Below are 14,885 nucleotides of genomic sequence, written 5' to 3'. Positions count from 1 at the left end.
ACATGGGGAACACAGGCTTCAAAAAAACCTTTAGCTGAACTGAAGACCAAGGCCGAGGAAGGTGAGAAGGAACTTGAAAGCTTTCACTTTGGTTGGAAATTCTACCAGCAGCAAGCTTTCGGATCTCACGGATCTCTCTCTGTATCAGTAGGTCTCATTTTGATTTCAATTATCCAATCTTGTGGTTTTCAAAAAAAAACCTATTAACAGCTTCAGAGAGAAGTGGTTGTATCCCATCAGAAAACTTTAGAGGGTAAGGTACTTGACAGCAGTGAGACTGGGCATTTGTAGGCATTTGGTAACAGAATGGAAGCCCAGCCTCAAAGAACTCTCCTTTACCCCATCTGGTTGGCATAGCGTAAAGACATGCAAAGGAAAGCAAAACTGTTAACCCAAACCAAAACTTTTAAAGCTAACCAGGTCATTAATCTCTTGGGAAACCAAGAGACTGTTGACTGTTCACAGTAAAAATGGCATCTTTTCCCATTTGCCTCTATCGCTGACTCAGCACATAGTTTGTAGTTGCCTCCTCTGATCATAACCTACTTCTCTCTCCAAAGCTTTCTCTGACAACCCAGATAGAACAAGTCTTCTTTTTGGTTTCACAAACATGTATATTTTGACCTGTTGGAATTAAAGAAGATAATGGTGGTTTTCATGCTCATTTATCCTTGACATCAAATGTTCCTTTGTAAACATTTGTCACAAGTGCCAATAAATAAATGTATATCATTAGAGAAATAAAAAGATGGAGAGAAAAGCAGACTTCATCTTTTAATAGGACAAAGGAGTTGATCATCTTGCCTTATTTTTCTATTTCTTCAGGTCTCCATTGCACTGGAATTTTCTTAAGGCGCAACACACACATTCGGACCTCTTTACTATCAGAGCAATGTTCAGTTTCATTTTGAGAATTGCACATTGTTTGATTTTTACAGTCGAGGAAACTAATGACCACATGAGTATCTTCAGTCCCTATAAACAAGCACATAGATAAATCACCAAACTGGGAAAAGGTGTATTTGGGACATGTTCGGTTTTAAAAATAATGCTTTGTGGTACAATATTGATTAGGACCCACAGTCACATAAACAGTTAATATAGAATAGGGTTCTGTGTTTTGGAAGGGAATGACAGGGACTACTACAGGCACTCCCTGACATGATAGAGAAAACTGATTAACCTTTCCTGTGGATGTAGCAAACCACAATGTATCCACAACTAGATGAGCCTAAAGAAAAACCAGTGCTATGTTTTGGGGACGTTCAGGACTGAGGATTATGTCATCTTGAACAAGCACATAATAAAAGTTCAGAGGAAATTTCTGAGGATGTGACTAACCCACACCAATCCATCTTTAGTTAAAATTCATGACAAGGACATCTTCTGTCCTCTACTTTCAGCTACCCCATGCAGAGATCATTTCCGATTATAATACTGTTCCAAATTACTGTTTTCTGAGTGGATTTTCTTCTGCCTGAATCTTCTTAGCAATTATTTTGTCCAAAATTGTCCTCATTCTGTGAGATTTTTCTTTATGTGTTCAGAAATGTAAAAAAAAAAATAGAGTGAATGGTGGAAAGAAGAGAGAGGTGAAGGAGGAGGGGATAGAGGAGAAGTAAGGAGAAGATGATGTGGCCAAGGAGAAACAGAAAAGAAATAAGAGAGAAAAAAGAAAAGAGATGTGGATGCTTTCTGTGTTGCTGCTGTTCTCCAGGAACACACATAACCTATTTCCACTATACCCAGAACATAAAGATCCCAAGAGACAGAGAAAGGCCTTGAAGTCCTAATTAATTTGCATAACTCCACGTTTTCCTTTGAAGGTCCCAGGGTGTTTACCTTCAGCCAGCACTTTCTTGTAATCTCCTATCATCTCTCCTTGCTTATTTCCACTTGGCTGTCTTATGTCACTTCTAAGCAATCACTTCTGAAGACATTTCCACTGATTCCATCCTTAAACTATCTCCCTTTCCTTGAACTCACACATGAACACTACAACTTTCCAGATCCAGGCCTTTCTGCACCTCTCTCAACTCTTCTTTTCCTTTGCACCATTATTATTTTTGTCTTTCTGAAATGTCTCTTTCTTCCATTCTTTCATTTCTTCCCCCAGCAATCCCTTATTACTTCATAAGCATCTGAGGTTTTAAGTGCCAATAACTCCATAGTTGTTCCATAGGCACATACTGCATTGGGATTTTCCAAACTGAAAAGAGAGATTACTGAGGGGCTAAACTAAAACAGCAGGAAAAATAGAAATAAAGATTATAAGGAGCCAACATTATTTGAATATTTTCTAAGTATCATGGATTCTGTGTGGGGGCGGGTCTTAAAATTAGGGAACTATCTCAACTTTCTTTGCTCCATGCTGATATTTTACCATTTAGCCACACATCCCCACTTCTGGCTTTTTGTTGGATAATTCAAGTTAAGAGTCTCATAAACTATTCTGCCCAGGATGGCTTTGAACAAGTATCCTCAGATTTTAGTCTCCTGAGTAGAATTATAAGTATAAGCCACTGGCATTTGACTAGGAACATTTCAAAAGGCGATGACCTTTATGTAAACTAACATTTAAGGCTCAAAGTAAAATGCTATAGCTAAAAACTTTAAAGAAAACTCTATAGCGAAACATAAAAGGAATACATTTTGCACAATATTCTGGGAATTGGAGGACTTGGAATGAAGATCTCAAATCATTTTAAAATGAAGGTGCAAAATAGATAAACTCTAAATTGTCTCTTATGGAAGTCACCTAAGATTTTACCCTATAGCTAAGACTTGAAATTTTGTATGAAATAACAGGGAAATCTTGTAATTTTCCAAATTCTATTCTCAAGGAGACATTTATAAAGAATGTCATCCATTCAATGAATTCATTCAACAGATGTTTGTTGAACATCTGCCAAGAAAAATGGCCAACAGATGAGTATGTCATTTGATAAAGTCTCATTTGTTTCAACCTTCCTCTTACTATTCTTAAAGCCTTACCTGAGATGGACAGCAGGACAAAGAAAAGGAGAGCAAAGGAAATGTAATGAATCTTCATGGCCACGTAACTCTGAAACAACAAAATTTCTCATCAAGATAAAGGATAGAATAAATGGAGATGACTTTCAAATCAGAATTCCTGTATCTGGAGATATTAATAGGCGAGCAGGCTCTTTTACCCTTTAGACTCTCTTAGTTTTGAGGGCAGCCACATCTCTACCATCTTGAATGCCCCCATTTGTTTGAATTCCATTATGACATCTGGAAGCCTTTATTACATCTACACAACACCCCTTTCATATTCATTTCCCCCCACGGGCCTACTGACACCCCCTCAGGAGTGAACATCTTATGTCTTAGATGTGCAACTTGACAGAATACCTCACTGCTCTCTATTATTTCCACTGTCCTCATGGGAGCAGCACTAGCCCTTACTGTCTGTACCTCCTTTCCTTGATTGGATATCCTGTTGGTGAGCATAAATGTGGCCATTAATAATTTTCTGAGGTCACTGAGAAGTTCTGAACCTTAATAGCCCCCAACTCAGCTTTCACAACTCCCATTCTAACATTTGAAAACCATCATGTGATTGTGCCATGTGCTTATTTCACTTCTATTTGCTCTGGATTCTTCATGCAGCTGCTCTCTCTGAGGAAAAGGATCGCATATTCTTCCAGCCCTGAGATTCACGTAGACTCTTACCTGGTACATTGTCATAGGAATTCTGGAACAAGTAAGCAAATATTTTACCTGTTAAGATCAATTAAATTATTTGTATGGCTGGTCTTTTATTGACTGCTCTCACCCCATGGTAGCTGTTGTTATCAGAAGGAAACCCTACCCCTCCTGTTTTCAAACAGAACATAAGGTTCCCTTTCTTTCCTGAAAACAAATTGGAGATGTCTTTTGTCAAAAAGCATATTCAGTTGCAATCTAATACTATGGTACAATTTAGCAATATTTTTAGTAATTTTCATTATCAAAAAGGATCAACATGGGTACAGGAACCAAAGTTCATGTGTACTCCATGCGAACATCCTTTCTTGGTGATTTTTTAAAATTAGCTATCTGGGGATTTCTGTTCCAAAAAGAAAATGAAGAATATTTTACACTTGTTCATACAGACATGCCCACTCATAAGTTACTGTAGTTCACAAAACAATGCTCCCCGAAGCTGTTTCAAAGATTTGCAACTTAGATTATTATGCAGTTAGATATTTCTGAGGATTTGGCCTTTACTGATTCTTTGGAGAAACCACCTACAAGATGGTAAAACCAATTTTCACTTCAAACAAAGGTAGAAATTAAAATATGTCAGCTAGACTGAAAAAGTTGGTGATTTTGATGCCTAAATATGATCTAAGTAATTGTGAAGTACTCATTCTAACTAGTGCTTTACCAGATAATTTTCATCAAGTGTCTTCAATCTGTCACCTCCAAACTGGGAGATTATTACCTAAGATTTTAGTTTATCTAGAAAACTTATTAGGATGATATATTGATTTTTCTAGGCTGCTTTAAAAATGTTGCTAGATATCTGAAAATAAAGCTATTCTTCCGGCGTAACCTGGAGTTTCTGACTTGCCTCTTTTAGCCCCTGATATCCATTAGCAATCTTTGGTGCTCCTTTACATCTTTCCAAACTGCCTCAGTTATCACAGGACCATTTTTTTCTCAGTGCCTGGGACTCTTCTTTTTATAAAGATCACAGCATTGAATTACATGCTCCTCATTTGCTCCTGCGTTTGGCAGGCACTTAGTAAAACTTACTAATATAATGATTTGTTGTGTGCTTATGTTTTCATTTTAAAAACAAACAAAAATAACAACTCGGTATGGCTTGTTGCCAAACTAGAAACAGTATCCTTAAGCACAGTAAAATGTCTTCTCTTCTTGAATGGTCTAGAGTTTGCAGATACCTATTTTATAGTAACAACTAGATATCAGATAAATAATAAACACACCTTGTAATCACAGACCTGTGCCCCTCAAGCTAGAGACTATGTGATTAACTTTGTTATTGAAGTTGTTATTATTGATTTAATTTAGGTTTAGAAGCAGAAAATCAGACTTCCCAGGGGCAAATTGAGTCTTCCTCAATTTCAGTAGTAGGATTTTCTAGCCTAGAAAATATAACACTTTTAGAATCCTGACAGATTTCTCATCCATTTCCAACGTAACTATACAACTGCCATAGTTCATTTGTCATTTCCTAAAATGAAGAGAAGCCCAATGTATTTCTTTGTACATTTGTATAATGGTTTTGACAGTGACTTAAACACTTCGATAATGGCTTAACATACAAAAGATGAATAGGAAATGTGCCTAAATTGAACGAAAGTATAAGACTTACCAGGATGAAACTCTTCAATTTAGGAGTAAGTGGATTTAAGGTTCCCTAAAATCTGCCATAAGTAGAAAATTGGTTCAATTTTCAGATTAGCAGGGACATAAGAAGAAACAGAAAGAAAACACTTTATTAAGAAAAAACCTGTTATATTTTCTAAAGTGTGCTTTACAAAGTTATATCTGGAACAAACTATAGTTTTGTATTTCATGTAGCTGACAAAATCTAGGAATTGCTGACAAAAACAGGCTGCGAACAACTTAAGGAAGACACATTGAATAAATGAATTTAACATTTCTGTGTTAATTTGAAGACATCAATAAGGAAAAGAGCAAAAGAGAACTAACTTTGTTTTAGAAATTCACATAAACAGGAACCATGGAGTTGGGGATTTAGCTCCGTGGACGAGCACTTGCTTGGCAAGTTCAAGGTCTTGACTTCGGTCCTCAGCTCTGGAAAAAAGCTAAAAAGAAAGAGGAGCCAGGAGGATTTTGAAAGGTTTTTGATATAATACAGAGTAAACACAGAGTGGAAGTTCAGAATATTGAAGTGAAGGAAGCTAGATACAGGAACTAGAATATAAGAAAACTCATCTAGGAGAAAATAATCCTGTACTAATTTACATTTAGCATTGCTATGAATAGAATTCTGAGTTTAGTGAAAAGAGAAGAGCCTAAAATAACTGAGCCTAAAATAACTAAAAGATGTGGCCTTCCTTATGCCCATCTTCATTCATAGACTCATTTGACATTATTCATTCTTACTCTCTAATCTGTCCCTTACATTCAAAAGATAATGTCATAGTCATAAGACTGTTATGTGTTTGTATATGTGTATATCTGAGTACTTATGCACACCTATATATGAGTGAGTGCATATATGTATATTCATAAATACATAGATATACATGCATATACATATGCATATGTATGTGTGTATGTGTGTTTTCGGAAAAGGTTCTGCCTATGACAGAAAATATCCTGAACTTGGCTTACTTCGTTTTACATAACACTCTCCAGATTCATCCAACATGTTTTATTTTCTTACAAATGTCATAATTTCACTCTTCTTTATGGCTGAATAATTCTGTTTTTACAACTCACACATACACATATATATATTATTTATATATTGATCTACTAGTGTTCTATTCAGGAAGTTACTGCTGTTGTCTATATTACATTGCATTCCCCCATATACATATACAGACATGTATGTACATATATGTGTGTATATGTGCATAATGTGTATGTATATACACACATATAAATGCACATACATATATACTTATACATATATGCATACACACATGTCTATATACATATATACATATGCACATACACATATGCATGTACACACATGTGTGTATACACATGTATATGTGCACACAACTATATATATCTGTATAGATGTGCATATATGTAGATGTACACATACATATGTATATATGGAACATTTTCTTGATCCATTCATCAGTTGTAGAGTATCTGATCTGTATTTAGCTTTGCTATTGTGCATAGTACTACAATAAACAAAGGTGTACAAGTGCTTTTATTAAAGTATCTCAACTTACATTCCTTCAAATATATGTTCAAGAGAGGCATTATTGGATTTTATAATATCTTATTTTTAGTTTTCTAAGGAACTTCCATACTATTTTCCATTATGATTTCCATAATTTAAATTCACACCAAATGTGGTCCTTCTATCTTTATATTCTTGCCAGCATTCATGCTTAGTTGTGTTCTTGATGAACATTCTAACATTCTGACTAGTGAGAATCAAACAAGTTTGCCTTTTGATCAGGGACAGGGAGCATTTACTCATGTATTTATTGGCCATTTATTTGTTTAAGAAGTGCTTGTTCACATCATTTGCCAATTATTAATTTGCTTATGAATTCATTGGGAATTCAGTTCTTTTGAGCTCCCTGTATATTCTTGATGTTACTCTTTTATCAGATGTATAGCTGACAAAGATTATTTACATGGGGCAGAGAATGTGGTTAGTGGTAGAGTGCTTGCCTAGCATTCACGAAGCCCTGAGTTTGATTCCTTGTTACCACATTCACAGAAAAAAGCCAGAGATGGTGTTGTGGCTCAATTAGTAGAGTTCTAGCTCTGTGAAAGCTCAAGAACAGTCCTTAAGCCAAAAAAGATTATGTCCCATGATTCAGGCTGTCTTTTCAGTCTATGATTATTTTCTTTGCTCTGAAGAAACATTTTAGTTTTTGTAATCAGAAATAAAAACAAACCTTGTTTTGATTTATTGGTCTATTAGTATTTTATTCAGGAAAGTTATTGTCAGTATTATAAGTCAGTATTACAGCCCTTTCCCTATGTTTCCCTTATTTCAGATATTTGATCCACTTTGGGTTGATATAAGTATTAGGGGAGAAATAGGGATCTAATTACAGTCTTCTACATGTGGGTATTCCATTGTCTCTGCATCATTTCTTGAAGAAGCTAACTCTTCTTTAACATTGTTTTTAGTGCCTTTGTAGAAACATTAGAAAGCTGCTTAATAATAGAGAGGTAAAGTGGACATGGAGCATGAGGGATGAAAGGAGCCATATGCCAAGACATGAGAAGGGTATCAATGTATGTGAAGCAATGCACCGTCTATCTGGCAAATATAATGTAACCCTTCTATTAATTACAATAAAAATATATGGAAAAAAGAAAGGAGCCATATGCAAGCGTGCAATACAACAGTGAAACATTTTACTCTACAGTGAATATACACTACATAAAGTGAAACACAAGAATGCAAAACAAGTTCTGTTGGAGCATGGGTTCCTGTAGTGGGGGTGGAGGGAACAAAGCGAAAGTGTGAGGGAAGCAAATATGGTCAAAGTACTTTATGTTCATGTATGAAAAAGAAGGGTACTTCCTGTTGAAGTTGTTTGAAGTAGGGGGTATTGATGAAGACTGATAGGACAGATTTGATCATGGATCATAATATGCATAAGGAAATATCACAATGAAATATTCTGGTAAGATCGGTATATTAAACAAAAACAAAATTTTATTTCAAATGGGAAACTTACCAAGATGTACTCAAAGGTCTACTTTTCTTAAACCTGGATTGGAAGTAGAAATAATCAAGTGTTAGTAAAGTGCAGCTGAAGGAACATTTTTACATGTAGCACAGGTCAACTTACAGTCATGGAATTGACAATTACTTAAGACTTGTCCTCTGATTTATTTTTTATTTTATATTTTCCATAAGGTACTACAAAGGTAGTTTGGGCTTGAAAATGGAAATGCTAAACCTTCTGTTTAAAAGCTGAGGACTAGAAGATGACTTGAAGTGGGAGAGAAAGGGGGACAAAAACATGAGAAGGGGTATCAAGGTTTGAAAAGTAACATACTCACTACTTGATGAATGTAACTGCAACCCCTCTATTCATTATCCCTACAATAAAATAAAATAAAAAACGTGAAAAAAAGGTTGAGGACTCCCCAGAATAGGTCTGTCTAGGGGCAGGGAGCTGTTAGGTTTTTAGGAACTGAGAGAGATAAAGAACAACAAACAGCAGACACTCAATCACCATTTGTGCTTATACATCAATGTTTTAAATTAATAAGAAGAAATTGTATTAGGCAAGAGTATCTCTATCATGATTTAAACTTTCTGCCCTATCACTCTCTAAGATAAGCTTAAGAGAGGCTTGGGTTGACATGGTTGAGCAAATGTTCTAGAAGGACCTGGAGAACAACTGAGGCTTCCTGGCACTGCCCAGGGTCATATTCACAGTTAAGGGTCTCAGTGGAGGAAAGATGAAACCTGGACCAGAATTGAACTGAGTGCAGATCAGCATTTAGAGACAAGACAGAAAGCAATTGATCTGCCTAACTGTGTTTCCTGCTGGCTTCCCCATGGCGGGGCAACTTAAAGACGGTATCTATAGCAGAGGACAATCCAAAATCATAGGCCTTAGCTTGCACCGAAGAAGTGGAAAAAAAGAACAAGCTTGCAGAGTAGGTTGCAAAAACCATAGAAATACATGGCTTAACTGGTTAGTTTAGAACTTGATTACCATGAGTCCTTTTCCAATGGCATGCCTTGAAATAAAAAGTAATGAATGAGAGTAACAGCCCAAAGCTACTAGTTAAAATTATTTGAAATATTATAAGTGACTTTTCAGAATGAGTTAGTCAGAATCACATGCAGACCTCCATCAGGAGTCGAAGATGCAGCATGGGAACTGGAGGTGAGACATGGGGCATGAGTTACCCCACATCAGGGAAGTATCAGGTGAGAGTGTTCACTTTTTGTTTTTGAAATGGGAGACTTGACATCATTATTGTATGTACTATACATGGTAGCCTTGTGATTAATGAGCTTACAAGCACAAGCAGTTGCCATTGTGGCCAGAGACATTCCTTTCTAAGTAGATAAAATGTGAATGGCAAGTCTGTAGACCCACTGTTTCTAACAGTTTCCTCTCCACCTGTCTTTTCCATTCATATCACAGCATAAAGGTGATCCACAAAGCACCTAAACTGTTTCTTTTAAATATCAAGATGACTCAGCTGCTTGGTCCTGTAAATAATAAGGTTTTGACATTTATAGATGATTCCTGTCACCTAAAAAGTCTTTAATGTGAAAATTACCCAGTCGTGCAGACATTTATGTGACCTCAGGTTTGGGATTTTTCTTAGTATTTATAACCTTGACAGTTAATTTTGCAGTCCTCTTTTAAAGCCTTCATTTAGCACAAATTGACATTTAAGCAGCTTTTTAAAGCTCTCATATACACATGTTAGGACAGCCTGCTCTTTTTTTATTTAACATACCTATTATTTATTATCATCATTAAAGAAACGAATCATTAGTTTTCCCTTTTGTACATTTTCTTAGGAAGTGGGGGGAGTGAGGAAGATCAAATATCCTCAGCTAATTTTATTTCTCTCTTCAAAGACAAAATCTCAAACCAACTATTTAATGTTAAAATCTTTTATACAACCCAATATGTCACAAAATGAAGATGTTGCCTTGAAGTGGGATTTGAGTTCAGTTTTCAATGGGCACCATTCCAACACACTGCTAAACTATTATACAGGCAAATTGTTTCTGGGATTGGAGATTGTGTGCAGGCTAAGTATCTGGTGAGTCTAGAAGGGAGAAGAGGAATTGAATGAATGCAAAACTCTATTCTTTGAGAATGGAAAAAGACTAGGAATGCCACGCACTGGGGAAGTAGAAAGGGATTCAGTGTATACAGGCCATGGAGCTGTCGTCAACTATGAAACTATAATCTGCTACAAGATGAGGTCCAGATTGGCCAACAATTTTGTGACTGTAAGGGAAATAGTCTCTCAAAATCCAAACTTGCTTGGATAAAAGTGTATCTACAGAATAATCAAAGTCAATCAATATTAAAAATATAGGTATGTACTATGGAAAGCAGTATGGCAGTGCCTCAAAAGACTAAACATACAGCTCCCCTATGACCCAGCAATTCCACTACTTGGCATTTATCCAATCATCCAGAAACAAAGCCATACTAAATCCACTAGCACAACAATGTTCATTGCAGCACTATTTACTATAGCAAAGATATAGAACCAACCTAGATGTCCCTCAGTTGATGAATGGATCGACAAGATGTGGTATTTATACACAATGGAATTCTATGCTGCTATCAGAATGACATCGTCCCATTTGTTAGGAGATGGAAAGACTTAGAAAAAATCATACTAAGTGAAATAAGCCAGACTCAAAGGAACATAGGCTCAATGGTTTCCCTCATTTGTCATAACCAGTAGAAACGTTGGGCTCTCCTAGCAGAGATTTGCAATAGAGCAAAACCTAGATACATAAGGCCATATAGTATGACACTAAATGAAAGGACCTCCAGGATATAGAAACGAAAGCCATGTAATGAGTGATTGTTGACCTTAATGTACTATATCATCTATCATCTCTTTTGCTGTCCTGTGATTATATCATATTATTATAGTATTTCACCTTGTTATCTGATTTATTGTATATGTGTGTATTTGGTTATTTGAAATCGGATAGGGAAGGAGGGAAAACAACATGAGGGGCGGGGGGTGGCGGGACGGAAATGGGGACCAAGACATGAGAAAGGGTATCAACGTATGGGAAGTAATGCACCTTCTATCTGGTGAATATAAGTAACCCTTCTATTAATTACAATAATGTGGGGCATGTCACATCAGGGAAACGGAAAGGAGGCCTATTTCGTGGCCCAGTGCTCATTTCCTGGTTTGGGGACCCAACCTGCCTGTCACCTGGTTGGAAGGCATGGCTGTGATTTGTGATGTAAAGTAAGGCTACCTCTGGGATTGGTCCCGAACATTTCCGCCCTTTCAGACAGCACCCGATTCCCCTTCTTTACCTCCCACTGCCCTGCCCACCTTTGTGCTGATTGGCTCCTGCATCCTATATTAGCTAAATGTACTTCCTGCCTTGACGGGTCTCCCTGACGCTCTGATTGTCCACCGACAAGGGAGGGCTGGGGGGCCGTCAGTCGGCCCTCTCCTTTCTCTGCTTGTCAGGGTCAGGGGTGCTCTCTCTATCCCTCCTGCGGGTCGCGAGGGACTGAGGACTAAAACCCCGACAATAGGAAAAAAACAAATACTTTAGATGGTGCCTGTCTGATAGAGATAGTTCAGCAGGCAGGTAAATAGCATTTGGAAGGTGGTCTGTTATGGAAACGAGATGCCGAATGGCACCTAAAGATGTCTCTGTGATATTTAAAGAACACAACTAAATTCCTCACTTGAAAACTAGATGTGAGGGAAAAATAAAGGAACTTTGAAACATCCAAAACTGCCCAAGGGTGCAGGTGACACTGTTCAAAAAGAAATGTACTCATTACCTGACTTATATAACTATAACCGCTCTGTACAGCACCTTTACAATAAAATAAAAACTATGTGTTTCTAAATAAGTCCAGGGTTAAAGAAAAAAATCACATCTGCAATTACTGATAGAATCCAAGTGCAACACTCATTATCTCCAAGGCATTTGTCAAGCCAATATGCAGAAGAAATATAAAGTCTCAAATGCAGTTTTTAGGAAACAAGACTAAATATATTAACTATTTTCAACTGATATATTTTTACATATAATATATGTAAGTATAAAAATATATATTTCCACTGATATATATTTCAAAAATATTTTTATTTTATTATATGTGTTTCAGTACTACAACTTGAAGAGAGGGTTTCTCATTCTTTCTTGGCTTTTTTTTTTTTTTTTTTTTTTTTTTTTTTTGCCAGTCCTGGGCTTGAGCTCAGGGCCTGAGCACTGTCCTTGGACTTTCTCAAGGCTAGAGCTCTACCACTTGAGCCTCAGCACCATTTCTGGCTTTTTTCTGAGTATGTGGTACCGAGGAATCAAACCCAGGTCTTCATGCATGCTAGGCAAGCACTTTAACCACTAGGCCAAACTCCCAGACCCTCTTACTTGGCTTTTTGCATTCAAGACTGGTGCTCTGTCACTTGAGCCACATCTCAAGTTCCTTTTTTCTTTTTTCTTTGCCAGTCCTGGGCCTTGAACTCAGGGCCTGAGCGCTATCCTTGGGCTTTCTCAAGGCTACAGCTCTAACACTTGAGCCACGGTGCCACTTCTGGCTTTTTTCTATGTATGTGGTACCGAGAAATCAAAACAGGGTCTTTATACATGCTAGGCAAACACTCTACCACTAGGCCAAGCTCCCGGCCCCTGAACTCCACTTCTGCCTTTCAACAAGTTAACTGGAGATAAAAATCTCATAGGCTTTTTCTGTCCAGTGTGGCTTTGAACTGTGGCCCTTAGATCAGTTTTTCCTGAGTAGCTAGGATTATAGGCATGAGTCACTAGATATCATTTATTCTGTAAAGAAATTATACACCATTGATAATATAATTTGTTTCTTCCCTTCTGGTTGATTTCCTCAATCTCTGTTTCACAAGAACTTACAAACATCCATCAGTTTGCTTGTTTATCCTGAACATGTGACGTCAGCAACCAAGTTTATAGAAATTTGCAGTTATTTCTCCATCAAAGTTCTCCTCTGCCAATATTCAAAGAGCTATGTTACAAGACAATATTATTCCAGTCAGAAACAGCTGTGTAGAAATTAATGATGATGAAATCCATACAGAAGGAGGCTAATTCTTTTTTCAATACTTTTTTACTATAATTAATAGAAAGGTTACATTATATTCACCAGATAGAAGGTGCATTATTTCACATACATTGATACCTTTTCTCATGTCTTGATCCCCATTTCTCTCCCCCAACCCGCGCCCCCCATCTTGTTTTTCCCCCTTCCCTATCTATTTCAAATAACCAAATAAGCATATATACAATGTATCAGATAACAAGGTAAAATACTGTAACAATATAAGATAACCAAGGGACAGCAAAAGAGATGAGAGATAACATAGTACATTAAGGACAACAATCATTCATTATACGGCTTTTGTTTTTATATCCTGGAGGTCCTTTCATTTAGCATCATACTATATGGCCTTATGTATCTAGGTTTTGTTCTATTGTAAATCTCTTCTAGGAGAACCCAAGGTTTCTACTGATTATGACAAATGAGAGCCTATGTTCCTTAGAAGGAGGGTAATTCTTGCTTAGGGCAAATAAGCAATGTTTCCCAAAGGTTTTTCAAAGTTTGAAATAAATCAAGAAAATATCACTCATATATCATAGGACCAGGATGCCAGATAATTTGATTTTTTTAAATCAGCCTAGTATATATAATACTATGGTACATCTTAAGATCCATTGTTGGTTCTTTTTTTTTTTTTAAAGTAAATCACGGGTAAGCATACATTTCCAGCCTATAGAGACTGAAATGAGATGAGCTAGAGTGAAACCAGGGGAACACCTGTAAAAACCCTCGGTTTTTCATGATTTTAGCTTCTTGCTACCTAGCTAAGCAATGGATTCCTGTTAGTTTTGCTGGACACCCCAAATCTTGAGTAAAAGATGAAGTGAAGTTGAAGTTGTTTTCAGAAACATAGAAATAATGTTGTCTAGCTTGAACTGATTAAAGCCATCAACTTCATTAGCTGGTGAGGGCCCCAAAGTCCATCCACATCCTATGATTAATCATGATATTTGATTATGCATATGCAGACTATTGATCATTTTTTTCTCATCTTCATTCATTTTTCCCCATGCTGCAGCTCAATCTGCTGCTTTAATCCAGGAATAGTCATAAACACTATGATGAGAAAAGGTGGATTTAAACCTTTTTCCCTATCTTCTAGGTATCATCATAAAATGTTCTCTTTTCTAGTGCTCTATGATTGGTATGTGCTGCATTAAGACACAAGTCTAATTTTGGATCCTGTTTATTAGAGTAAAGCAATTTGGAGGAGGTCAGGGACAAGTCTGCATATCTGAAAATGTGATCCTCAGACTTGTCTGTCACTTCAGTATCACCTGGAAACATTAGAAATTCAAATTGTAAGTTCCCCACTCCAAATCTATTAAATTCTTGGCTGGAGACCATCCATCTGCATTTTTGTCTCTCTTTTCAGCACACTCAAGTTCAAGACCCACC

General features: G+C 36.8%; 1 long non-coding RNA gene across 1 annotated transcript; it reads right to left on the bottom strand.

The window, feature by feature from the left end:
• Positions 1 to 761: 761 nt before the first annotated feature.
• LOC150063445 (uncharacterized) lies at positions 762 to 3,222 on the bottom strand. The gene is made up of 2 exons (XR_016535424.1): positions 2,995 to 3,222; positions 762 to 975 (listed from the first exon to the last, which is right to left on the bottom strand). It is a non-coding gene; the product is annotated as an uncharacterized LOC150063445 (long non-coding RNA).
• Positions 3,223 to 14,885: the final 11,663 nt, after the last annotated feature.

Source organism: Megascapheus bottae, chromosome 5 (assembly GCF_031878675.1).
Source record: "Megascapheus bottae isolate mThoBot1 chromosome 5, mThoBot2.hap1, whole genome shotgun sequence".
In the NCBI taxonomy this organism is placed as follows: Eukaryota; Metazoa; Chordata; class Mammalia; order Rodentia; family Geomyidae; genus Megascapheus; species Megascapheus bottae.
This window is presented reverse-complemented; position numbering and strand designations above follow the sequence as displayed.